A 25,885-nucleotide genomic window follows, 5' to 3' on the forward strand; every position below is an offset into this window, starting at 1 on the left:
ATACTTATATTCATCTGGCATGGATTGAAGTTGAAGAGTTTAATGGTAGAAACACCAATAATAAATCTATTATCATACATGAGCCGATGAGGGCAAGTTGGAAGAACTGGACAAATAAAAAGATTAATTTTGAGGAAACATCAAGAAAGAATCAAAACAATCTTGTAACTGAATGGGAATGGTGGGGGTGGAAAAATCAAGGATGACTGCAAGCATTCTTGTCTTAGTTTCTGGCATCAATGACAGAAATAGAAAACTCTGGAGACAGGGCCCAGATGATAAGCTTGGTTTTAGAAACAGAAAATTCAGCATGATGTGCTGCTGTAGCCACAATGGCCAATAAAATTTAAGTGCACTGTGAAATAAAAATGCAATTATCTCCTCAAATAAAGTCACGGTCCAATTACACTGGGAACAAGATTGGTTCTGGTTACTATACCCAAGAAAATAGAAGACACAAAGAGGAAGACTAGGGTAGAACAAATCAAATGATCAAGTCAAATGGCTTGTAAGGCTTCCTTATGAAACTTCTTAAAAGAGTCTGTAAAGAAACAAGCTGAGAGGGGCCATGAACCATAAAACAAATGTGTCAAAAGTTCAAGATATCTCTTGAATAAAAAATATCAACAAAATAATTTAGAATGAAGACAAAGAATGACTCTAAAGAACAATGCATACAATCATAAAATGCATTATCTCTATTAACATTGGCTACAGGTAGAACACTCCCAAATCTATACAATCAACATTATTGATTGCCCTCTACATGTCATGCACTGTGGTAAGCAATAGGATACAAAATTGGGCTAAAACAGGCATAGTCCTTGCGACAGTTAAATTTATCTGTCAACTTGGCTAGGCTATATCATCCAGTTTGGGGACAAATATCAGTCTAGATATTACTGTGGAGGTGTTTTTTAGATATGAATAACATTTCAATCAATAGATTTTAAGTAAAGCAGAATACCCTCTGCCTTAGTCCATTTAGGCTGTTATAAGATCGACTGGATGACTTATAAACAACAGAAATTTATTTTTCAGTTCTGGAAGCTAAAAGTCCAAGATCAAGGTGTCAGCAGATTCCATGTCTGGTGAGGGCCCACCTCCTGGTTCACAGACAGCTGTCTTTTCACTTTGTCCTCACATGGTGAAAGGAGAAAAGGGATCTCTCTTTCACAAAGCACTAACCCCATTCCTGACGGCTCTACCTCATGATCCAATCACCTCCCAATGCGCACACCACCAAATACCATCACATTGGAGAGCAGGTTTCAACACATGAATTTTGGAAGGACAGAAACATTCAGTCTATGGCACCCTCTGTAATGGAAGTTGGCTTCCTCCAATCAGTTGAAGCATTTAGAGAAAAGACTGAAGTCCCCTGAGGAAGAATGAATTCTGCTTCCAGACTGTCTTCAGACTCAAGACTGCAACATCGACTCTTCCTTGGGTCTCTAGCCTGCCATTCTGCCCTACAGATTTTGGACTTACCAGATCCCACAATCACAAGAGTCAATTCCTTAAAAAAAAAGTCTTTCTCATATCTACATATATGCATCCTATTTGTTCTATTTCTCTGGAGAACTCTAATGAACACAATCCTTCATGTCATAAAAAAAAATAATAATCAAGTTACCCTATAAATGGGTATATATTTAGAAACTAATCTAAGCCTACAAAACAGAAAAAATTTGATTCAACAAGAACAAAAAATAAGAGAATCTGACCTAACCTGGGTTTCAGTGCTATAGGAAATCTTCACCAAAAGTCATCACTCCAGCCAAGATTCTAGAAGAACAGGAGATAGGCAGGAAACAGTGATTAGGTGCTAGAGAGCAATGCAAGCAGAAGGGAGAGCAGTGCAGAAGTGAAAGGAGGGGGGTTAGGAAAGGTGGTTGGACAGATACATCAAGGCCAGACTGTGAAGAACCTTATATGGCTATACTAAGGTTTTCAGTCATTATCTTCAGAGTGATGTGAAAGCACTGAAAGAAACTAGCCTGGGGATGACAGCAGATTTGCATTTTGAAGACAACTCAAGCTACTGTGTAAGAAACAGAGTGAAAGAGGGTCAGGGTGCAGAACAGTGAAGTGGAAAGAAAAGGTGATGCTAAGCTCTGAATGTCTGTGCCTCCAAAACTGTATGTTGAAATCCTACTTCACAAAGATGATGGTATTGGGATGCAGGGCCATTGGGAGGTGCTTTGGTCACAAGGATAGAGCCTTCATGAATGAGATTAATATTCTTATAAAAGAGGCTCCAGAGAAGTCCCTACCCCCTTCCACTAAGTGAGAATATAGCGAGAAGGCGCCAGCTTTGAACCAGGAAGAAGGCTCTCACCAGAACCCAACCATGGTGGTACCTTGATTCTGGACTTCCAGCCTCCAGAACTCTGAGAAATATGTTTCTGTTGTTTATGAGCTGCCCAGTCTGTGATATTTTATTATACTAGCCTGAATAAACTAAGACATGTGGGGTCAAAGTTTCTGACTCATCCAACTAGATGGCAGACACTACAGTACAGAAGCCAAGGCAAAAGATCATGAATTTAGGGATTGGAAATGTTGAGTGTGAGATACCTTTAAACATCTAAGTGGAAATGTCTACCTAGACTCTGCCCTAAATTTCTGGATATTAGCCTCCTAAAAAAGGTTTCCCTGCTTCCACTCTCGCCTCTCTATTGATCACTCTGTGCACAGGAAGAAGAGAGATCTTTTAAAAATGTCAGTAACATATTACTCTTTCTTTCAAAATTCAAATTCTTTCCCATGGTGCATAAGGCCTATGGATCTTATAAGGTCATCTAAAGCTCTAAGAGGGTTTATAAGAAATAAGTGTGAGTCATCTGCACAGAATGGTCACTGAAGCCAAGGGCGTGAAGGAAATTGAATAGGATGAGATTATAGAATGATCCATGAGGAAATCCATTATTTCCTGAAAGGGAGACAGATAAGGAATGGCCAGAAAAACAGGAAGAACACCAGCAGAATATGGTATCATTGAAGCCAAAGGGGAGAAAAAAGCCTTTCAATAAAGTGATCAACAATACCAAATGCTCAGATATCCAATGGACTTAGCAATATGGAATTTCATGCCTTTTTGGTATCGAACTGAGTTCAAGCAGAGTGGCTGGGGTAAGGAATAAGTCCAGAAGGTACGATATAAAGTGAATGTGAAGCAAAGAAAGGGAAACTGTGAATATAAACAAGTCGTTCCAAAAAAGCGTGAAGAGACATAGTGGGGGCGGGGGGGGGGGGGAGTATCAAAAGAAGGGATCAAACATATTTCAATGTGGATGGAACCAACTATTTAAAAGAATACAGGAGAGAGAAGGATACTTGGCAGCATGAAAAGGTTCTGGAGGAGGAAAGACCCAGAGCACAGATGGAAGGACAGAAAGAAGACAGAAAGAAGGACCCCTCCTCCATTAGAACACTTTCCTTTCCACGAAGGAAGAGAGAAAAAGGTATAGATATAGGTGGTCTTTTGCTTTCATAGGGTAAAGGTAAAGTCATCCTATCCATCTGATAGAGCTTCAACATTCTCTAGGAAGTAAAAAGTGAGGCTGGCTGTGAGAAAAAGGGACTGGGGAGGCATAAATTTTAGAAAAACAGAAAAGGGGAAAAATACTGTTGTTGTGGAGAATGAAAGAACAAGCTGGTCTGAAATAGGCTTCACAGGCAGCGAAGGCAGCCCATTTGAGTTAGGTGGTAAAAAAATCATAGTGGTACTAACCTGCCTTGTGGAGTTGCTGCCTCCAGCAAGGTTTTCCTCTTCAGGTGCAGGCACAGAGATCATGAGAAATACGTCAAAATGGTTTGGTGGTCAGCAAGTTAATTAAAAGTATTAAGGGAAACTGGGACTCTGAAGATTCATTTTATCAAAAAGACCATCATGCCCTTCCATGAAACATGATAATATCCTCTATCAAGAAAGACTGCCAGATAGAGCATTACTCTATATTATAGAGACTACACTAGCTGGAGATTTTATCAAGGCAGAATTCTGAGTTATGAGATCCTGCAGATAAAAGAAAGCAAAATGTATTGATGCAGTGCAGATAAGGAGAAGGTCTACCCACTACCACCACCATCTTGATATTTGAAAAAAACACAATCTGGCTGACACTACTTGTTGTTGTGACACCAACCTGTGTAGTAGAGGAGCAACTTCTTATACAGACTTAATGTTTAATTGCCTATGTCCAGCTCAGAGTCAGATATGCGCTTGGGGAAAGAGGGTATGGTAAAGTTATTAGACAAGGAGAGCAGCCAGGAGAACCAATATTTCATTATTCAATGCATCTTCTTCTTGACTCTATTGCTGTGCATAATTGTCTGTTCAGCTCTCATCACTTACACTTAGGCCTAAGGTGATGAGACAATTCTATCCTGGTTTACAAATGGCTTGCATTCTAGACTTTGGTTTCTTTCCATGAATAATTAACAGTAATGGTTTATTAAATAGAGTATGGCCTTACTCGTGCTCCATAGACCACTTGGCACTGAACTCCCAGAGGCATGGAAGTTTTAACCCCTGTGCTTAAAGGAATGCTACCACTCTCCCTCCCAAGCCAAGGGAAGTCAAAGACAATCTACTCCGGGAGTCAGCAAACTATGGCCTGTGGGCCAAAGCTAGCCTGTCATCTAGTTTTGTATTGCTCACAAGCTAAGAATGATTTTTACCTTTTAAATAATTGAAGAAAATTTTAAAAAGAATACTTTGTAAAATGTGAAAATTACATGAACTTCAAATATCAATGCCCACAATTAGTTTCATTGGAACACAGTCCTGCTCATTTATTTTCATACTGCCAGTAACTGCCTTCACATAACAGCAGAGTTGAGTAATTTTACACACAGCCTAAAATATTTACTATCTGGCCCTGTATAAAAAGGTTTGCTGACCCCTTATCTATCGCAGCCTTCCTAGACCCTAAACCAGATTCGGACTCTTAATCCTTTGAGGACAGTACCCCAGCAAACTAGTAATCAGTTGGAACTGACACACAGAGCTAATGAAATCCCAGAGCCATCCTAGCACCAAGACCTCAGATCCTCACATGTAAGCTGGCCACATGATTTAAAATCTTCTGCTCATACTGTATGGTGATTCTGAGGCTGATAAGCAAACCCAAAGTAAAAACCAGGCTACACTTACCTTTCCCTATAGAAACAGTCAATCTATAATACAAAGTTGAGTGGGTTTGTTTTTACTGTTATGTTTAACAAGCAACACTGAAAGTGAAATAAAACAGGTTGTGATTCATAATGCTCAGAAAACATCCCACAGGAAAGATAATGCTTTGCTTGCTATCTGTTGTTTTTCTGTCTTCTCTAGTTGATGTTTGGGGATCACTGAGAATAACTGTCAGATACCTATTGCTACAGCTCTCTAGTTCATGGTAGGCCAAAGAAAGCTATTTCCCTCTTCAAGGTTGTCTGTCCAGCTCCATCTGTATCTCACTGTACAGTAATGAGACTGACTTTCTAACATTGTGTAATATATAATGAAATGGATTTTTTTATTGCCTTAAAGATGTTAAGATTGAGGTGGCTGCGCACATAGTGCCATAAAAATTACCGAGCCAGAGGTGTGTTTGCAGATCTTTGTAAACAATCATCTGACACAGCTTTGAATGAAAACCGACCGAGTGAGAGAATCCAGCCTCGGAACCTCAGCTGTACTATGAACACTGTCCCCTGTCATTCATAACCAGGTAAATGGAAATACCTCAAGGCATCACATCCCTACTCATTAGTATGCCTACATTTTCACTTTTTGTTTTCAGTTCTTGTTGAGTTGCATGACTTTCCTGTTTCATTTTGGGTCAGATGTGACCAGCATCTTCTGTTAGCCCACAATGTCGCTGCTTCTAACTTGGCTATCTATTCAAATAAATCCCAAACCCTCCCACTTGGTCAGACTGTCATCATACCAATTATTTTCTTAACTTCCAAACTAAAATTTAATGGGCACATTGGGAAAGAGCACAAAGATTAAACATAGCTAAGACTTTTATGACTCCATCCTTCTCCCTACAGCCAAAGACATGCATCCCTCCTCAAAGGCTGTATATCTTATCTTCAGAACTTTGCCTGTCACAAGAGAAGGAACAAAGATTCCTCTCCCCAGATCGATACATCCTCATGCCTTCTTAACTATTACACTGGTATACTATAAAATCTCTCTCATCGGTCCTCTTCCCCAAGCTCTATCTTTTAAAACTAAGTGCTTGACAATCACATCACCTGATCTGCCACACTGTACAGTGTCTCAGTGAATGTACCCATGTGGTGCCATGAGAACAAAGACACATCGTATGGTCTGTCTTTCTTACTAGTCAATGTGTTCCTCAAGGACTGGATCTATAGTATACCTTTTTTGCAGGCTATAAACACCCACCCACCCACCCACCAATCCACCCCCCCCCCACACACACACACATATACATATTATAGCAGTTTTAGGTTCACATCAAAATTAAGAGGAAACAACAGAAGACATTGTCCATATAGCTCTGCCCCCACACATGCATAACTTCCCTCATTATCAACATTCCCCATCAGATAGGTACTTTTGTTACAATTGATGAACCTAACACTGACACATCATTATTGACCAAAGTCTATAGTTTACATTAGAGTACATTCTTGGCATTGTATATTCTATGAGTATGGACAAATGTATAAAGACATGTATCCATCATTATAGTAACATACAGAGTGTTTTCACTGCCCTAAAAATTTTCTGCGCTCTGTTTATTCATCCCTTCTCCTCCCAATAAATCCCTGGCAACCACTGATCTTTTTACTATCTCCATAGTTTTACCTTTTCCAGAACGTCATATAGTGTAGCCCATTCAGATTAGCTTCTTTCACTTAGTAATATGCACTTAAGTTTCCTCCATGTCTTTTCATGACATGGTAGCTCATATTTATTTTTGAGTGCTGAATAATATTGCATTGTCTGGATGTACCACAGTTTATCCATTCACCTAGTGAAGAACATCTTGGTTGCTTCCCAATTTTGGCAATTATGAATAAGGCTGCTATCAATATCTGTGTACGGGTTTTTGTGTGGATATAAGTTTTTAATTCCTTTAGATAAATACCAAGGAGCCTGATTTCTAGATGAGGTAAGAGTATGTTTTGTTTGATAAGAAAATGCCAACCTGTCTTCCAAAATGGCTGTATCATTTTTCATTCCCACCAGCAGTGAATGAGAGTTCCTGTTGTTCCATATCCTCACCAGCATTTGGTGTTGTCTGTGTTCTGGATTTCAGCTATTCTAATAGGTATGCATTTCATTGTTTTAATTTGTATTTCCCTGATGACCTATGATGTGAAGCATCTTTTCATATGCTTATTTTCCATTTGTATATTTTCTTTAGAGAGGTGTCTGTTAAGATCTTTGGTCCCATTGTTTAGTCACATTGTTTTCTTCTTATTGACTCTTAAGAGTTCTTTGTACATTTTGGATAACAGTCCTTATAAGATGTCTTTTGGAAATATTTTCTCCCAGTCTGTGTCTTATATTCTCATTCTCTTGATGCTGTCTTTTCCGGAGTAGAAATGTTTGATTTTAAAGAAGTCCATCCACCTTATAAATTATTTTTTTCATAGACCGTACCTTTAGTTTTATGTCTACATAGTCATTGTCATATCGAAGGTCATGTAGGTTTTCTCCTATGTTACCTTCTAATAGTTTTAGTTTACCATCTGATTCATTTTTTGTGTTCTCACAATAGTAACAGGCACAAAGTACAAGCTCAACAATAGTTTATCAAATCCATTTCCTAGCTCAGAACGTGGAAGTAAATCTTAATGAAACAATCTCCACCTACAATAACCAGTAACTTTTCTTCTCTAGTTGAAATTTTTAAAACATGTTATTAAATAATGAGTAGTTACAAAAAATATTTAAAATATTGAAAAGATGGGTAAAATACAACAAATGCAATCCAAGGACAAATTCATATATACTGTCAATTGATTCATGACAAAGAGACTACTGAAATACAATAAGAAAAGCACAAGCTTTTTCAATAAATGATGCTAGAGAAATTGGATACTCATCTAGAAAAAAAGATACAATTGAGCCTATGTCATGACACACTCACTTATTTAAGGTGGATTATAGTCCTAAATGTAAAAAGTAAAATAACAAGCCTCTGGAATAAAATATAGAAAATTTTTTTCTAAGAAGTAGGCAAGTATGATTTCAACACTACTAAACCCTTCTTAAAAACTGCTATAAAAGAAAAATAACTTGGATTTTGTCAAAACTAAAAACTTCTATTCATCGAAAGACATTAAGTGAAAAAGCGAACAAGTGGCAAAGAAAGTATGGGTAATCACATAAGTAATGACAAATTTCAATTCAAAATATATAATGAACTTCTACGAATCAGTAATGAAGAGACACAGAATCTAGTTTTCATATGGGCAAAAGATGGTACAGGAATTTCACACACCGAAAAAAAAAAAGATATTTGAAGGCACAATAAACTCATAAAAATGTGTTGAACATCTTTAATTGTTAGGGAAATGCACAAAGGCCAGAATGAGATACCACTACACACCTGCTAGAGTGACAAAAATGAAAAGGACTGACAATACCGAATATTGACATGGGTATGGAACAACTAGACTCACATATAACTGATAGAAGTGTAAAATGATACTAACACTGAAAAATTTTTTGATATCTTATAAAACTGACCAGTAATTATACTCCTCGGTACATATCCAAAGAAACAAAAGCATGCGTTCACAAAAAGTTTTGCTCAAGAATGTTCAGAGCATATTTTCTCAGAAAAGCCAAACACTGGAAGGAATCCAGATGTCCCCCAGTAGGTAAATGGATAAACAAATTATGGGTATATTGAGCCATGGACTATTAAAGAGGAAGGAAAATGAATAAACTACTGATATGCACAACAATATGGATGAATCTCAAAAAATAATGCACTGGGAGATGCCAGACACAAAAGAACACATGCTATATGATTTGGTTTATGTAAATTCCAATTATTCCAACACCCTTGTTGAAAAGATATTCTGTTCTCCATTGAACTGTCTCTGCATCTTTGTTCGAAATTCAATTGATTGCATTTGTGTAAATATTTTTTCTGGACTCTCTTCTTTTCAATTGATCTAAGTGTATATATCTTCATCAATACTAATCTGTCTTGATTATAGTAGCTTTATAATAATTATAAAAATTAGGTAGTGCAATCCCTCCAATGATATTCTTCTTTTCCGAAACTGTTCTCAACACTCTAATTCCTTTGCCTCTCTTTGCAAATTAGAGTTAGCCTGTCTATATCTACAAAAACATCTTGCAGAAATTTTTATTGAAATTGCATTAAACCTATAGATCAATATAGGGAGAACTGACATCATAACAAGGTTGAGTCTTGCAATCTTGAATATAATCAGTCTCCACATTTATTTAGGTCTTCATTAATTTATTTCATCATTGTTTGTTTTCAACATACAGATACTGCACATATTTTGTTCGATTTATCTCTAAGTTTTTCTAAATTTCATTTCCAATTGTTCACTGCAGGTATATAAAAAATACCATTGACTTTTGTATGTTCACTCTGCATCTTGAGACTGATAAGTTCACTTATGAGTTCTAAGAGGTTTCATAGATTCCTTAGTATTTTACCTGTAGGTAATCATGTCATCTACAAATTGGGCAGTTTTAATTCCTTTCCAATCTGTATTTATTTTTCTTGCCTTATTGTACTAAGTAGGTTCTCTATTACCAGGTTGAATAGAAATAAAAGAGAGAATCCTGGTCTTAGTTCAAATCTTAAGGAATGCATTCCATCTTTCACCATTAAATATGACATTAGCTATAGGGCTGTCTTAGATATTCTTCATCAGATTCAAGTTCCTAATATTTCTAGTTGGATATTTTATTATGAATAGATTTTAAATTTTGTTATATGCTGTTACTGTAGCAATTGATATGAACATTTGTTTTCTCTTCTTCAGTCAGTTAATATGGGAGGTTATATTGACAATTTGTGAATCTTGACAAACCATACATTCTTGGGATAAACTCTGCTTGGTCACAGTATATTATTCTTTTTATATAATGCTATATTTGATTTGCTGATATTTTAAGGATTTCTGCATCTACATTAATGAGGGCTATTGTTCTATGGTTTTCTTGTAATGTCTATTTCTGGTTTTGCTATCAGGATAATATTGGCCTCAAAGAATAGGTGGAAAGTATTCTCTTCTATTGTTTGAAAAAAAAATGTATAGAATTGATGTTATTTCTTTAAATGTTTTGTAAAATTTACCAGTAAAACCATTTGGACTTGGATTTTTGGTTTTGGAAAGTACTTAATTTCTTTATACATGTAAGACTATCCTAGTTATCTTCAGTGAGTTTTAGAAATTTGTGGCTTTCAGAGAATTAGTAGATTTTATCTAGGCTATCCAATTTATTTGCAGAGTTCTTTGCAGTATTTTTAAAATTTGTTTTAATGACTTATCAGGTCTGTAGTGATATCCTCTATTTTAATCATCTGTGCCTTCACTTAGTTTTTTCCTTAGTCAATTCGAGTACATAAATTTTATTAATCCTTTTAGAACATCAGCTTTTGGTTTCATTTATCCTCTCTACTGTTTTGCTATTTTCTATTTCATTAATTCTCATTCATCTCTTTATTACTTCTTTCTGGTTGATTTGGGTTTATTTTGTTCTCCTTTGCCTTTTTAAGATGAAAGCTTAGATTATTGATAAGAGACCACTGTTCTTTTCTAATATAAGCATTTAATGCAGTTAATACCTGCCTAAGCTTTAGTTGCATCCCACAAATTGATATGTTGTATTTTCATTTCCATTAAAAATATTTTCAAATTTCCCATGAAATTTCCTCTTCGACCTATGGATTATTTATAAGTATATTGTTTAATATTGGGATTTTCTAGTTATCTTTCTGTTCTTGATTTACAGTTGAATTCCATTATGGTCAGAGAATAAATTTTGTATGATTTCAATTTTTTTTTTAACTTTATGACCCAGGATATGGGTAACTTTGGTGAATGTTTCAGGGGCACTTGGAAAGAATATGCATTTTCTTATTGAGTGAAGTATTCCATAAATGCCACCCAGATTCAGTTAGTTTTTAAAAAGTGTTATTCAGTTCTTCTATATCCTACTTGATCTGTTGTCTACTAATTCTATCAATAACTGAGAGAGGAGTGTTGAAGTCGTCGTTTATAACTGTGGTTTGTCTACTTCTCCTTTCAGTACTATCATTTTTTTACTGCTTGTATTTTGAACTTCTTTTTTCAGGTGTATACTCATTTAGGTTCATTTTGTCTTTTTGGTAAATTGAACCTTTTATCATTACTTAATATATTTTTTATCCCTGTATTTTTCCTTGATCTAAAGTCTACTAAATCTAATATTAATATTCGCTCCTTCATTTTGAATGGTTCAACCTTGGTAAACTCTTGAAAATTCTAATTATTATTTGTAGGATTTGGGGGTTTTCTACGTAGACAATCATACCTAAAAATCATGATGGTTTAGTGCTTCTTTCCAATTTTCATACTTTTTTAAATCATATTCAGGAACTTTATGACTTATTTATTCTCCTTAGAATAGTAGGGATGAATATGTGCCATTGCTACGGTAATATAACCCCCCATCACATTCTACTCAAATTAATTGAACACGTCCTCTTTTAGCCTAAAAGCCTATGCAGTGGTATTAGCAAAGGGATATATGGTTACTTTTATACCTGTTAAGTTGGGGAAGGTTATACTCCTTGCTCAAGCTCACAGCTTCAAGATAAATGAAAGGACAGTGAAAAAACAAAGAAAACCATTACCTAACCATCCAAATATATCTAAAAAGTCCAGAGGCTCAACCAGATCTGCCTTCTACTTGACATTCTCTTTTTTGGCCTCCTTCCTTTATTTCGGGCTGCCCCTTTTCAGTCTGCCCCATATATAGCAGCTAAAGTATGGTTCTACAACAACTACACCTACAACCTCACTCTCCCTTTTCAACTGCCTTCAGTAACTCCCATGGCCTAACAGATCATATCTCAACCCCTGTGCTTAGCATCCACAGCTCTCCGAAATCCAGTATCCCCCAACACCTGACCTTCCATCAACCTCCACAATACTCACTTCCTTCTCAATAGTTCCACAAGTCCCATTGACTGTGAAAATGCAAAACCTATTCCCACCTCTCTGTACTTGGTTCCTTTCCTATGGACTGCCTGTTTTTCTCTTTATTTATCTCTAAACTATTCTTAAAGGCTCACTTTTAATTTCTACCTCCTCCCTGAAGCAACAACAACAACAACAAAAAGGAGAATTTCAATGTGTTTGCGATGTTATTTGCATCTCCTTCATGTATGCACCACCAATGGCCAGTTTGGGACCTGGGCACTGCTTTTATTCAACTGGGTTCTAGTCTGCCAAACCTGGGCAAATCTCCTATAAAATAGAATCATGGGCACTCTAAATGTATTATGAGTTTACACATGTATCACAGTCCTCAGTGATCATTTCACTCTTCCACCCTAAGTCCTTCTGATCTTTTAGTCATTACCCCTTTGTCACAGGCTACATACTCTTGTTCACTATTTCAGCCTTTCCTACCCCACCAGGACTATTTCAGTATTTTCCCCAATATTGAACATAATAAACATTTACTTAATACAAGGGAAAACTGCTTATTTGTCTCACGGGATAGGTATGGAGGAGTAAGTTTGCAAGGAATGCAAATAGGCATCTGTGTATAAGCATTGGTATTTAAATGTCTAAAGGAAAACCACTATGGGAACACTGCTCCTCCTCCCTCTTCTATTATATTCCAAGAACCTAGGAGACTGAGGGGAATCAGGAAAGGGAGGACAAGGATCTTTTTAAAAATCAAAACCACCTGCAGCAGAGTCCTTTTATCCTCATTTCTCTGTAAAACCAGGAGAGAGATGAAGTAAGGGCCGACAGGAGGGGTTTCACTGGAAATAAACCAGAGTTTCCAATATAGTGTGAGTGGGCGGAGTGAGGAGGGAAGCTGAATGGTTTTCTCACAACAATATGACCCTAAAAGTTTACCACGGTTACAACATCTACCACTTAAGATTTGTGAAAAGTAAAGGAAGGGGTTTTTTTAAGGTAAAGAGAAAGAACAAGCTAATATAAAAATAAAGAGCAGGAGATAAAAACAATAAAAGTGCCAGAGAAAATAAGAAAAGTAGGTGGAAGAGTGTACTAGATAGAAATAAAAAAAAATAATGAGTATATGCATACATGCACATATATGCATATATACACATGTACATACATGAGCTTCCTTGTCTTTCACTCCAGCCTCATTTCAAGTAGGAAGTTAACATGCATCTGCTCAAGATACAAAAAGTCACAAAAACAAGCTTGGAGGTTTATTCATAATGATAGGATTGGGTATGTGACTTAGCATGCCCCTCACCACTCTCAGGATGGTATATCACAGCCTGAGGACAATATACAAATATTAAACTTATTATAAGGAATATAAAATAGCCTGACAAACAGTTCTACAGATAATCAAACTTTTTAGCCAATGAAAAGGCCAAACATTAATTGATAACCCTAACAGAGAAGGAAATGACTGCTCTTCTGAGCATGAAGAAGAAATCCTAAAATGTGACACCACAGATCAAAGAGAGGCATTAAGAAAGCCTGACAAACAATGCTGTACATAATTAAACTTTTAGCTAGCAATCAAAAGACAAAATGCAATCAGTAATTCTGAGATGGAAGCAATTGCTCCTCTGAATTGTGAGAAGAAATCTCAAAATCTGACACCAAAGAGCTGAAGTCCAAGATGCCAGTGACCCTCAGATGGCAGTGAATTTGACTGAGTGGGTTCCAGTTCCATACTGATCCTGACACTTAACCGTGGGCCAGGAGAAACATCGGCCTCCTTGCAGCATTCTGGGACTAACCTGTTCATGGGTGGGTTTTGGTTGGAGGGTGACCTGCCTCCCTGTGAGTATGCATTTGTACATGCTGAGCTGTGAATGCTGATTTCTACAGGTCCTACTAGCACGTACTACAAATTCATATTAAGACAGAGTGAGCAGAGCAGTGCTAAGGAGACTAGCCTGACTGCAGCCTTCGCCAATAGTGAAAGGTAAGGAAGTTTAAGGTCCAATTAACGAAAGGCCCTAGTATGCTTGCATGGAACCTGCCACTGTATAATGAGTGGATCAAAAAAAGCAATTCTCTGGATAAGTAAGGACTGCTATAGAATGTGGTATAGCCAAGTCTGTGACTTTTGCTAAGAGAAATAAAGTATTTCAAAATCCAAAAGTAAGGTCAGAATACAGTCAGTGCCATTTAGCAATGGGAATACATTCTGAGAAATGCATCGTTAAGCTATTTCCTCATTGTGAGAAAATCAGAGTGTATTTGTACAAACTTAAATGGTATAACCTACTAGATACCTAGGCTATATGGTATAGCCTACTGCTCCTAGGCTAGAAGCTTATACAACATATTACCGTACAAAATAACACAAGTTAAATCAAACACTAGAGAAAATGATGCAATCAAGTGACACAGTAAACAAAGGATGTATGAGGCTGCTGCTAGCTGTATGTGCTATACTTTCATGAGACTTGCAGCTCAGTAGATTTGTCTACACCAGCCTCACCTCAAACACGTGAGTAATGCATTGTACTACAATGTTATGATGGCTACAAGATCACTAGGTGATAGGAATTTTTAAGCTCCAATATAATCTCACCAGACCACTGTTATATATGCAGTCCATCATTAACCAAAACATTGTTATGCCATGCATGACTACGGTAGCTTGTTTATAAAGAGTTGAGACTAGCTTGTGAATACAATGGGAAATGCACACTCTATCTCCTGTTTCCAAGCCACCAAGAAACACTCACTGTTGGCAATTTTGTATATCCGTCCAGAGATGTGCTATGCATTTATAAGCATGTTAACTATGCGTGTTTGGGAGCCTATTCACCTCCCATACACCTTTTAGGAAATACGTTGAATATCACATGCAAGTTTCTGCATCTTGCTCTTTTCCTGGGTCAGGTATCTTGCAGATGGCTACATTTTGGTGTATTTAGATTTGTTTCAGACAGCATTCCATCTATAGATGTTTCATCATCTATTAAAGTTATTTTTGAGGAATAAATTCTATATAGATCCAGATTACTATCTCAGATTTGCTGTAGTGCACACTGCTATCTTAAATCTTCATTTAAATTTTTCCCTCATCTTCATCTGTCACAAATCCATGCTTCTTTCCAAGGTCCAACCTAAATAAACTTTTGCTCCTTAAATCCTGGTTTGTCTACTAAAGGTGTGATTGTTTTGTCCTCCCAATCAATTTTAACATTTCAAATTGTCTTAGGGCATAAGTAAAAACTGGATTCAAATATCTGCTGTGTGTTCATGTCTCACCTTCCCTACTGGTATATAAACTCCTTGAGGGCAAGATTATATGACCCCCGACTACTGAGCTTGGGACAAAGCAAGCAAAATAAATACTGTTTGTTAAATGAGAAATGTGTGCTTCATGGGTGATGTGAGTTGAACTGTGCTCCCCCCAACAACAGATGGTATGATGGAGTCCTAACTACAGGAAACTCGAATGTGATCTTAGTTGGAAACAGCGTTGTTGCAGATGTAATTCATTATGATAAGGTTGTACTGGAGTAGATAGACCCTTAATCCAATATGACTGGTGTCCTTATAAGAGACACAGAGACAGACACACAGGGAGAATGATGTGCGATGACAGAGGCAGAGATTGAAAGGATGTATTTATAAGCCAAGGAACATCAAGAATTGCAGGCAATGAGAAAAACTAAGAGAAAGTTGACACTATTCTCTGATACCATCCAGATGTCCTATCATTTGATTCTGTTCTGATACTAACCAAAGTTAGCACAGACCCCACAAGTTAAGGACAAAGTACTTCACTAGACTGCCCCTACCTCGGATGTCAGCCACAAGTTAGGGCATCCCATAAGCCACCCATAATTCTGCTCAGCTGGCTACGAAATCAGGGCTTCCCACAACTCCCTCAGGTATAAAAACCCATTAGGACAACTCCAAAACTCACTGAAACTTCTACATTTACAATTATAGTTTTATGTGTATGTATATGTAGAAAGGTTACAACTCAGGAACAATCAAATGAAAGAGATGCATAGGGCAAGGTCTGCAGTGCAACGGGGAGAGATACCAGGCTTCCATGACCTCTCCTTATGGAATTCGAGTGCTTTCCCACCCTTTTCCAACTGGGAATCTCTACTGGTGTCCAGACTTTTATATGCGGTTTCGCTTTGTAGGCATGATGAATTAAGCCATTGGCCAAAGCACTGAAATCCATCTCTAGCTCCCTCCCTCTCCCTGGATGTTGGGCTGGCCCAAAGTTCTAACCTTTTCGCCATGTGATTGCTCTTTCTGGTGACCAGCTCCCATCTTCAAGTTATCTAGGGGGTTGCCATTAGTTGCTTCATTAGCATATGAAAGCACAACTATCATTCAAGAAATTCCAAAGATTGTTGAAGCTTTGTGCTGGAAACTGAGGACAGGAAGGAGATGTCCTTTATTATGCCATAGGAAGGCATACATTCCCCCTAGAGCCTTCATAGGCAGTATGGCCCTGCCTGCGCCTTGATTTCTGACTTCTGGCCTCTAGAACAGTGAGAAAATGATTTTCTGTTTTTTCAAGCCACTAAGTTTGTAGTAATTTATTACAGAAGTGGTAGGAAATTAACACAGTGGGTGGAGGAAGGCTTTCCCTTATGGGTAACACTATCACTATATGCTCAAATGGAAGCTACCAGTGTATTCCCTCTGTTTCCATACCATCTAGTACTTACTAACACACCCTCAGACCATTCTTCAGCCCTCCTCAATTCTCAGAGCTCTCCACATTTCAATGCTTCAGTTTTGTCCACCTGCCAATAAGTTAACTCACTGATTTCCTAGATCTCTCTCCCAAGCTCCAAAGCCTATCCCAGCTGCATTTTTCAGAGGCTCCTTCTCAGGCAAGAGAAGTTCACCCCAATATGACTGTCCACCCTTTGCTCAAACCCAAACTTCATCAGTAGCTTTATTTCCTGCTCTCCCACATGTTCCGCCAAAGTCACCTGATTCAAAATCTTAAATATCTCTGGAATCTCTCCATGTCTCACCTCCTCCTGACCACAAATCTGATCTAGATAACCATGTCTCATAGATACCTACCTAGTGTCTTAGTCACTATCATCGTCTCCTAACTAGTCTCTTTGCACCAACCTTGCTCCCCTCCATTTGGTTCTCCACTCTGCATCAAGAGTTATCATTCTAAAACTCAAATCTGACCTTACTACTACCATTTAAAAAAATAACAGCACCATCTTACACTTACCAAGGGTTTATTCTGTCCAAGAAACGATTTAAAATACTTTGTGTATTCATTCATTTAAAATATCATAGGGAAGAAATTATTAATATCCCTATTTTGCAAATAAGGCAATTGAGGCTTAGAAAACCTAAGTGATTTTGCAACTTACAACTGATGGAAGCAAGATATAAACTTATAGGATCTGACATCAGAACCCATTTTCATAATCCCAAAACTATAGGGGAGAGGTCAATAATTCACCATTGGTCCTTGCATAAAACCTCCTGAATCATGTCTTATAAATAGGGTGACCATACAATTTGCTCAGGTTTTCACCTGCTGTCTCTCTCCAGCTCTCTGGCACTACTAGAAGTGATCTTTTTCAACAATAAATTAGATGGTCATCCTCTTTATGAGCCTCATACGTCCTCCCAGTGATATTCCAAATATAGAGAACTTATTTTACTTCTTTGAAGGAGCCACATTCCACATCTTTTGGCATTCACACACATCATTCCCAGTTTCCTTAGCCTGCTAACAATGCCTCACCCTTCATGTCACAACTTACATGGTTTCCTCCCAAATCCCACTCAAACCAAACTCACATGTTCTTATGGTACCATGAACAACCCACCTATTATCAAAGATACAGCCCTTCATTATAATGACTTGTTTAATTGCTTTCCTACTCACTCATATTTCTAGCAGAGGACTTGGCACATAGTAGGAATAGTGGACACCAGATTCCCTTTCAGAAATGGAACACTTATTCCACAGCTGTTAGGGATGCAGCCAGATGCTCACCATCAGCTGTCTACTCTTTGGCACTGCTGTGCCTGAAGGTCATGCCATCCTCCAGGGGAAGCCCAATTCCAATGACTGACCAATGAAGAGGTATAAAGGCTCTGTCCCTGATCCCCAACTCAAGACAACTCTGAAGAGACACTGAAGCCCCATGACCCAACACAGAATTAGCTGAAGCCTTCATTGAGATGTCACAGCTTCACTCCTCCCTCTGCCAAGACCTGCTTCTCTTCACTCCCTTCCATGGATGCTGATGCTAAGGGCACTCGCTAATCAGTAGTCTGCAAGTTGTTCTCATTATCTAATTCCCAGGGACCCAAACTGTGACAGTAGGTGATCAATGGATATGTATTTCATGAACAACTTCTTCACTCAATAAGTTATCATGACTCACACATTCCTCTTAGCATAGATGACTATGTCATGGCCTAGGTATGGCTTTCAAAATGGAGAATCATACTTTGGAATTATAGACAATTTACTAGGGACTAATTTTAAAGCAGTGTCGTAGTTTTTGCTAGTATAGTAAAATCTTGGAGATCATGAAGGCATGATTACAAGCCTACAGCTAAATATTTAGCGTGGGAAACCTCAATCTAGGCGCAATTAAAAAATTGATTCTGACACCTGTTAGAGTAGTCATACAACCTCATCTCCACACCCTTGATCAGGAATTGCTCCTGCTATTTGCAAAGCACTGTGGACAACACAGAAAGGTTTCAGAGGAGTCAGCCTTGATCCTTGCAAACACACACCGCTTCCAGTCTAGTGAAAAAATAGAACTAACGGCAACTAGAAATCAAAGCAAGGTGAAATAAGCGATATAAGAGAACAGAGTGCTGAGAACTCTCAAAGAGAAAAGAAAAGGGGGAGAGACAGGAAGGGGTGACATCTGAATTGAGCTCTGAGAATAAATCTGACTTGAGTCTCTTCTATATTCCTGACACTATGCTGGAGATCTACAGACTATGAATTACAGGACTATGAGAGACCAATGTATGCATAACTGTAAATATAATATGATACACCAAGTTTTAAACAGCATTATGATCCAGTGTTCTGGGATACAGAAAAATGGATCTGATAAGTAGAAAGAAGAGGCAACTACTTGATCAAAAGAGGAAAAAAAATACAAAGTAATATTTGAGCTTCATTGACTAATATTCCTGATGATACATTCTATAAATTCTAGTTTGAGGACTGGGGGATCCATAAAAAATGGTCTCCACACTCAGAATGCTGGGTTCAGCCATGTTACAGTCAACATGGACACTGCTGACTGTATACCCAGAATGCTTTCCTCCTTCCTTCTGAACAGAATTTTGATTTTGTCTAGGTATCCATCCCTACTCCATGAAGGACTCCTGACTTAGAAGAGGCTTTCCCCCACTCCAATTCCTGAAAGAGCCTTGATGTCTCTAAGCCAGTCATCATAATCCTACCTCCCCTGCCAGTGACCAGGTCAAAGAAGCAGCTTAATCAGCCCACCACATCCCTTCCCTCCAACCTATTAATGGTCAACGGTAAACATGTGAAGTAAATTGGCTTAAACTAGAGGAAAGGGCGCTGATCCCATGATTAGGATCATTTGGGCTGCTCCTCTTAGCCCATTTGAGCTGTGAAACCTTAAAGGTATTCACGTGGCTTTCAAAAAATGGAAATTTATTTCTCACAGTTCTGAGTCTGGGAAGTCCAAGATTAAGGTGAGGGGCCTGCTTTCTGGTTCACAACAGTGCCTTCTCAATGCTGCCCTCACACGGTGGAAAGGGCAAGGGCACCTTCTAGGGCCAGTTATAAGGCACTAATCACATACATGAGGACAACGCCCTCATGACCTAATCACCTTCCAAAGGCCTCACATCCTAATACCATCACCTTGGGGATTAGAATTTCAACATCTGAATTTGGGGGACGGAGACACAAACGTTCAGACCATAACACCCCTGCTGTGGTCCCCTTTTTGGTTTATAAACATGGAAGCAAATTACCTCAGCTGCTGCTGGCAGCTGTATTTTGACCATGAAAAAAGCCAGTTGGAGAGAAAAGCCAACACATAGATGAAGGCAAAGCATAGAAAAATGGAAAGATCACAAGGCACCTGGACTCTCCCTACCTTTGAACAACCTGTAATCTGAAATAAAGTTTCCTTATTCTTGAAACCATTCTGAACTGACATTTACTATAATCATGAGCAGTCTCGGTGATAAAAGTGATCAACGGCTTTCTTTACTGCAGTTAGAGCCTTAAATATAAAGATCAATTATAAATTTCTAAGATGAGTCTGCATAGTATACTGCATTTCCCACAGTTCTTGATTTTTTCCCTCCACAAACTCAATAAAGAAGGAAAATAACATTCTTCTTTCCATGTATTCAAAAATATAGTCTTGCCTGTGTGGTAGAAAGTCAGAGAAGAGATTCAAGGTGAGAATACAAATAACAAGGGCACTGTAATGGTCAAGGGTAGAGAAACAGATGATAAGAATGAGAAATGAAAAAGAAGACATAGATCAAATATAATTCAGAGATAGATTCATAGTAATTGGATATGTAGAGTTGAGAAATGGCTCCTCTCAATATCAGGAAACATACTCTGGAGATCACTGCTAAATTCACTGATCCCTGGCAAACGGATCAAGGTAGGGTCTTTGACGTCATAGAGTAGAGTCTGGGCAGGATCTGGGTATGATGAATGGCCATCAACCCTTCCCCATCCTTTGGGCAAAAGCCTCTGATTTTCCTTTTGGGCATTGCCTCCCCCCACTGCAGTCTCTGTGGACTTGCAATCCATAGAAATTCCTACTCTTCCATTGTTCCTAAAAGATGGTGGGGCCACATGACCCAAACTAAACCAAAAAGACGCTCTCCAGTGACAGAATCACCCAAGTGAACCAATGACACAAAACAACTGGGAAACAACCCCTGTGAAGAGGCTGCCCTGTCGTGCTGCAGCAGGGCACTACCTAGTTACTCCTTTGATTTTTGTGAGCCAACCCCATCTTTCTCAAATCTTCTTTTTTGCTTAGATTAGCCAGAGTCTATGTCTGCTGTGGCAACCAGAGAACCCTAACTGGTCACTGGAACCACAAGTCCTCAGTTCCAAGCCATGCAGACCAAGTGTCAAAATGTTATGTGTCTTTAAAATTAGCAACCCTGAAAAGTTATTAGTGTATCACTTCCTAATAGCAAACTATTTCACTCTTTAAAATGAGACCTTACATTATGTCTTTGGGAGAGCATGAAGACGTTTCCCATGTTTGAAACTGAGGCTCAAGAGAACCTCAAACATTTTTTTTTCCAGACCTTTCAGGGCCCTAAACTTAAAATATCATTATAAGAAATTCCAACTACATTTTACACGTGCCTCCTCTGGGAGGGTTTTTAGTTTGGCTTGTTTCGTTTGTTTTTGTCTTTACAAAATACATGTTTATTTTAAAGCATTTTAAAAAATTTAAAAAGCAGAAGCAGCAAGAATTCAAATTATTCTATGATTAATTACTCTATCTCTTACCCAAAGATAAACATCACATGCTGAACCAATCTTTCCAGATTTCCTTCCAGTCTTTGCTATGTATTTTTTAAAAATACTGTACAATCTCAACTTTGTATGCACTTACACTTCTGTATCCTACTTCTTTATTCTAAACATTTCTCTCAAGCTCTTAATTTTTCTGACTGTTATAAAAACACTAAGCTCAATTACAACTATATAGATGTGCCAGAACTTACTTAATCATGCCACTAATATTAGATAGACATTTAAAAGTTGTCCATTTTCCCCTACTGCAGAGTCATCAAAGTATTGTGATGTAGAGCACCAATGTCAGAGTCAGCAGATCTGGGAGCAAATCTCAACTATTTCCCTTACCAACTGTGCAACCAACAGCAGCAACAATTCACTCACCTGATCTGAGACTTAAGCAGAAAATGGGGGAAAGATCTGGACCTACTCTTGAAGAGTTGCTGTGAGAATTAAACAGGCATGTCTGTACAGTACTGCACAAGTGTCTGTCACTGGACACACTTGACAGTGAGCAGCTATAACACTGAAGCAAGTGAACATATTTGCAATCACCAAGGTGCACATAAGGAGACAGCTCAAAGCTCTGCCTGCCTTTCGTATTCTTTTTTATTATTATTTTTAGGTCTCTATTTGGTTAATAAGTTATGTAGAAGTCTACAGAGGCTTTTGCAGATATAGAAACTGCTACCTTTAAACATAGAGCATAGAGCTAGAAAAACACTTTCAATGGGCACGCTCCTACCCACTCCAGTGAAACTGCAATAAGGAAAAAGTAGAGAATTTGCTATTGGCAGGAATTTTATTGTATGTTCTTTGTGGTTAAGGCTACTTACAAGATACTTGATTACCTTAAATAAATGTGACATTTTTATTTTTACACAAGTCAGAAACAGTTAATTAGCATTCTAAAACCACCTAAACTGAAGTAACTTGAGAGGTCCTGAGGCTGCAGAGATCCATGTTAGGGAGAGCATTTGCCTGTGCTGGACCTACTTAGGGCCCAGCTCAGATCTGGCCCTGCCCCTTTCTTGGTCTGCTACTTCTACATCCTCCATTCTCCAACTGTAAAATGGGCCTATAAGCAGCACCCAATTCATATAGATATTGCAATGAGTCAATAAAAATAACGCCTAAAAAGTACATAGCCCAGTGCTTGGCTACAAGTGACACAGCTGTGCTTTTTGTGATTTTCCTCCTTCCAGGTCCATGAAGAACTGCCTTTCCCTGCCCCATCTGAAGTGGGGTATGGTCAGATGATTTGCTTTAGCCAATGAAATTTAAGTAGAACTGATACGTCACTTCAAATAAACCTTAGGAGCCAGTGTACAATTCACCACACACTCATTTACTGCCTGTACCGTCACAGAGACACCTGACCATCATAGAGATACCTGAGGAGCATGTTCAAGTGTGGGCCTATGAAGGGCTATTCTCAGGCCCCAACAGCCAGCACTATAAACCACAGAGATTTTAAGGATTTTTGTTACTGCAGAATAACCTAGACCATCCTAAGTAATACAATAACTACTATTCACAATGGATTTTAAATGAGTGGGGCCATCAATATTACTGATATCTCAAGATGTTTCATGTTTGTGACTAAACATAGAAAAACTGAGTTTGATCTGAGAAAATAAGACATATGGGTATCGGTTGCAAGCTATAATTTTTAGGTACTTAGGAATATAAATAAGATCGAAGCGAATGTGCCCTGTCAAAGAGACTTTCAACACAGCAAGGGAAAGTGGTTATAACTGTAATTTATTTAGTACTTGTTATTTCCCAGGTGTTATGTTAAGAATATTATCTTATTTAACCCTGGCAATGATACCATAAGGCAGGTGTCATTCAGTGTGGTGTGATAAGAATTGGAAAAAAAAAAAAAAACATAAATACAAATTTATACACACACACACACACACACACATATAAAACTAATTTTGACATGAGAGATAGTATGTCAGCAGGAGAAAAGTTTGTTATCCTAAAGATACTTCCTTCTGAAGAATCTATGAGAAGCTATAGCCACCCTCCCTTTATAGAGACAAAGAATGACCTCCTCATAGCTGCATAATGGAGAAGAGGGAACTGCAGTGAGCAGGAGTGCAAGAATGCTTTCCAAGACAGGCATTGGGGAAGGGAGAGGTAACATTCCTAGTTTGGCAACTGGCAGAGGCTCCCCCTCCCCTTCTCCAGTCATATCCAGGGAAGCTCTGTGACTATTTCTAGCCAATGAAATATAAATAGAGGTGACATTTGTAAAATTCCCACCCCAGGCATTTAAAAGCCAATATGCCATCTCTACATCCTCTCTTCACCTTATCCGTAACTGAAAGCCACATATTGAGAATGGGAAGGGAGCAGGGGTGGCAGGGTGGATACAGGTAAATCCATGGAGGAGCACTGTCCTTGGGAGTCCCCTGATTCACATTACATTTCATAGGAGCTTAAAATAAACTTTTACTTATGTTAAGCCACTGAGGTTCAAGTTCATATGTTACCACTGCAGAGACTAACCTATCCTAATACATCATGAAAGACTAAAGACTAGGAAAAGAATAAAACAAGCCCAAGGAAATCTAGAGGAATTAATTTTTCTTATTTAAAAATTTAAAAAGCAGAAGTGACTACAAATAGAAAAATACACTGATCAAGAGCTAATGAGAAAGAGCTCCCCTTGCCAGCCCGCCCTTCCTCACCTGCCCGCTGGGCTTCTCTGCCTCATTGGTCCCCCTCCTTCTTTGCCCTGCTATACTGACTGTCTCTTCCTTCTATACCTCAGAGCACGTCCTCCCTCCAACTCAACCTCAACCTGTTCAAGGAGCCACTGGGGCTTTATCAGGTGGATTGCTTCTACCTTCTCTTTTGCCACCTGTGGAAGTTTTAAGGGCAAAACAGAAATTCTAGTGAGTTGTTCTAAAGTTCCTAACAATAAAACAATTACAGCTACTTCTGGTTGTCTATTCAAGTTGAATCAAGCATTGTTTGAGGCACTTCCAGATGTAAATGTGTGTGATATAAGTTGGAAAAGTCATGTTCTTATCAGAGATTACTCTTCTGCGCAATTCTCTTACTTGCAACCTTTGTCTTCCTGTACTGCATTGCTGCTCTTCTGCTCTATGTTGGTTACACAAACCTGTACTCAGACAGTTGAAAACTTACCCTGGTTGACTTCATTGTCACTCCTGTTGCCACTTTCTTGTGGTTGGTGAACATTTCAGCCTGGGCTAAATGTTCTTGCAGATACTGGAATAGCTACTGGTCACAATATTGTCCAGGAACTTGCATCTTGTAATCATCAAGGAGTGATGTGTTCTTTTGGCTCTGTGACTACTATGGGATCCCTAAAAGTCTGTGATCTTTGGCTCTCTGAATATGATACTTAGGGAGGAAATGAAAGATTTGTTGTACAAGGAGACCGGCTTACATAGTCCATCAAAAACTTCTGCTTCCCAGAGCCTAGGAGGAATTCCACCTCCTACCCGAATATAATTTAAAGGAGAAATACGATGTATAAAATATACATCTAAACTATGACCTGTTGCCAACATCTTGAAAAGGATTATTTGTTTCTAATAAAAGTAATGGCTTTTTCATCAAATTAGTGGGCTTAAAATTTGGCTGCTTTTTAACATAAAGTTGGTGCCTTTCCTAGAAATTTAAGATGTCAATGTATTCTCACATGTAAATTTGAAAATTCAGGGGCCTATTATGAAACACATTTTTAAATAAATAGTAATTTCTTCACTAAGTTGTTTGTTTTCCAAAGTGTTTACACCTTAAGCCTTAACATATATCTTCACTCAGGAAAGAGTTGTATTGTCACATCATAATAGGAAGAAAATCTCTATTTGAAATATACACAACTGTAAGTTTGTACAGGTCATATATCTGTCTGTTTAAGAAAGCTTTGATAACATAAATTTTATTTAGAAAAAAACATATTTAGTTCAGAATTTACGTCTGAACATTGTTTATATGTTATGAAAACTTTTTAATTGCAAAGACTAGGTATTAGGTATATGTTTTATTTCTGTTTTTCTAAATGACCTAGAATACTTAATAAGTGTGCTAAACCTGGGGAACTGGGATTAAAAATTTCTAATAGACATATAGTTAATTTAGTAATTCTGTCTCATGAGATTTAAGCTTTCA

General features: G+C 38.1%; 1 protein-coding gene and 1 pseudogene across 5 annotated transcripts in view; one reads left to right on the forward strand and one right to left on the reverse strand.

Annotated features, from left to right (window-relative positions):
* ARHGAP44 (Rho GTPase activating protein 44) overlaps positions 1 to 25,885 on the reverse strand; it is a 181,106-nt gene that overhangs the window by 145,417 nt on the left and 9,804 nt on the right. The window lies entirely within an intron of this gene.
* On the forward strand, positions 24,023 to 25,222 carry LOC107517391 (annotated as a pseudogene).

Source organism: Rousettus aegyptiacus, unplaced genomic scaffold, assembly GCF_014176215.1.
Source record: "Rousettus aegyptiacus isolate mRouAeg1 unplaced genomic scaffold, mRouAeg1.p scaffold_m13_p_6, whole genome shotgun sequence".
Taxonomy (NCBI): domain Eukaryota; kingdom Metazoa; phylum Chordata; class Mammalia; order Chiroptera; family Pteropodidae; genus Rousettus; species Rousettus aegyptiacus.